The following is a 2,925-nucleotide window of genomic DNA, read 5'->3' on the forward strand; positions in this document are numbered from 1 at the left end:
GGCAGTAGTTCTGCGAATGGCTAGTGGAAATCATCAAAGATTGTTAGCAGTTTTCTTGCTGTGTCTAATAGATAACCTGCTGAGCAACGATGTCCAGGGATAGCTTTCTGGTTGGAAGGGAAGATTACTGAACAAGGGCAGGGAAGGCTATGTTGATGCCATGCAAGTTAACAACCATCACTGCTGCCTTCTTCTTTGGGTTGATGAAACGGTAACTTTAAAAACATTAGCTAACTTTAGAGCATAATCTGACGTAACCCCACTGATGAAAGGTACCAAAATACTTTTTTGAATTGGGAAACAAATTAATTCCATTTTTTTGTGATTTTTAAGACGGAGATATAAATAATTTTTGTTCTTTATTTATCTCTATCTCTTCATAGAAACTTTATGCAAAAGGAAAATAGAAAAAAAAAGAAAAGAAAAACTGTAATTTCTTTGTGATTTTATGTGTTCTAGTACCTGAAATTAATCCCTTATAAGTTATATGTAAGTCACAAGTCAAAAATATTGTCTTATAAAATTAGAAATAGAACACGTGGATTAAATGAGGTCAGGCTAAGGGCATGTGCTAAGACATGAAACTGGAAAAAGAGTTTTTGACGCAGGAACTGACTCTGGGATTCAAGACTTGTTAAAAAAGCACCCAGATAACTCAGACAGGGTCGTTTCTGTACTTGGGAAAAGGCCCCGTCTCTCCTTACATTTCTTGGCATTCTGGCAGGCCCGCTCAAGTCTCTGAATTGCTCACTTTTCAAAGCCCCAGGTAACTCTTTCATTCTTGCTATATATTAAGATCAGCAATCCCTTAGTTGAATGAATCTTGAACCCATTGGAAAGGGTAGGAAGGTTGCCATCTTGGACGCTCTTAGAGTGTGGAGATTTTTTCTTTTATTGGTAGAAAGAAAAAAGGGTTTTTGCTAATTTTTAGTGAAGAATGTTGGGTTGTTGCATTGTGTTTGATTTTGCTCATTTATTTTAAGTTCGCAAAGTACATGGATGAACTATTTCAAGCAGATAAACAAGGGGGAAAGGTGATTTGTGCTGGAACTTTCTTAAATCCCGACTCATGGGATGCTGCACTCCTGGCTGCTGGCACTACACTATCTGCAATGAAGCACATTCTTGATGGGCATGGAAAACACGCTTATGCATTGGTTAGGCTGCCTGGTCACCATTCTCAACCTCTACAAGCAGATGGGTATTGCTTCTTAAACAATACAGGACTTGGTGTTCTATTGGCCTTGGATTAGATTCAGGTTGTAAAAAAGTTGTAGCTATTGATATTGATGTTATTTACGGCAATGGAACAGCAGAGGGATTCTATCGGACAGATAGAGCACTTACTGTATCCCTTCATATGAATAATGGTTCATGGGGTTCATCTCACCCACAGAATGGACCTATTGATGAGCTAGGTGAATGAGATGGTTTTGGCTACAATTTGAATGTACCACTTCCTGATGGGACGGGTGACAGAGGATACGAGTATGCCATGAACAAATTAATTGTCCCAGCTATTCACAAATTTGAACCTGATATGATAGTTTTGGTTGTCGGCCTGTCAAATTGTGACCATGTTACGAGGTGAGGTTATCTGTGATCATATGCATTCTAGTTTTACAATATGGTCTCTTAAACATGCACATATGTAGTAAAATATATCCGAACAATTGAAGTATAAGGTTCACAAGCATGCTTTTTTTTCATGTACTCATAACTCAAACTCACTCAGCCGTCTCATGTGCCTTACTACTTTGAGCTTTTGCAAGCCAAACAAAGTTAAAAAGAGAAGGAAAAGAGAAAGATCAGCTTCAATTATCAATCTCGAGGTCTCTTCATCTACAATCTACGATTATTCCTATTTCTACATCATGTAGAGCTGTAAACATATTTCAATGTCATATGTCCTTCTCATTTCAGTACTTCAGTTTCCCCTTCACTAGCCCCTCTCTGTCTACTTCCACGAGTCATGTTCTATGGAAAGATTTTGTCCCTTTGTTTTTCATCATAACCCACGCTGTCCATGTTTGTTGTGAAGCTCCTTGATTGCCAGTCTCTAGATATCATTGTGCTTCTTTGATGAGCATTTCTCAGATGTTATGTTGTGTATTTCTGAAAAAAATACTTTTTGTAACTTTGATCTCCTCACCAAGTCACGTTGTTTGTGCTTCAATTTGATCCAAATGGAAGGAAATGCTTGTCAATGGATGGTTATACAGAGATTGGACGGACAGTTCATAGTCAAGCAAATAACACGGTGGTGGGTGCCTTCTTATCATCCAAGAAGTAGGATACCACGTCACATACTCAACTTATCCAAGAAGGAGGATACCACGTCACATACTCAGCTTACTGTCTTCATGCAACGCTTGACAGTGTGCTGGACCTTCTACAGCTACTATTATGTGATCCCACTGCACATTACCCTGAGGATGAGGCTTTTTCTGTGGAAGTTGTTGGAGCCATCAGGAAGTACCATAAAGACTTGGTTCCATTTTTCAAGGAACACGATTAGAAGGTAATATATTCAAAACTCATTTTTAATTTACGATTCATATGCACATATACTTTTAAAATTACGTCATGCTACGAAGGAAACAACATCAAGCTTTAATATGAACTAGGCTTTTTGCTGGATTTCTTGATTCATAACCCTGCAGTTGCATTGGTCTTAGTTTTATGCACCACTGATCACACAATGATGTGCATGCTTGAGTAGAAACAACAATAGAGTTTAATATGCTGTCTATATGATGGCTTATCTTAATCTTATTGGGCTGACCAAGTCAAGTACCCATACAAAGTTTGAAGTGAATAAATTTAGGAGTTGACAAATGACTTTCTTTGCAACTGGAAGAGCTTCTTGAAGTGTTATCTTTGTTAATAGAAGGTTAAATTTCCTAGCTTTTAGGCCAATAGTTC

At 38.0% G+C, this 2,925-nt stretch overlaps 1 pseudogene; it reads left to right on the forward strand.

The window, feature by feature from the left end:
• The first annotated feature begins 774 nt into the window (after nt 1-774).
• LOC105119408 (histone deacetylase 8-like) lies at nt 775-2,648 on the forward strand (annotated as a pseudogene).
• The last annotated feature ends 277 nt before the right edge of the window (nt 2,649-2,925 follow it).

This window comes from Populus euphratica, unplaced genomic scaffold (genome assembly GCF_000495115.2).
Source record: "Populus euphratica unplaced genomic scaffold, PopEup_1.0 scaffold2941.1, whole genome shotgun sequence".
Taxonomy (NCBI): domain Eukaryota; kingdom Viridiplantae; phylum Streptophyta; class Magnoliopsida; order Malpighiales; family Salicaceae; genus Populus; species Populus euphratica.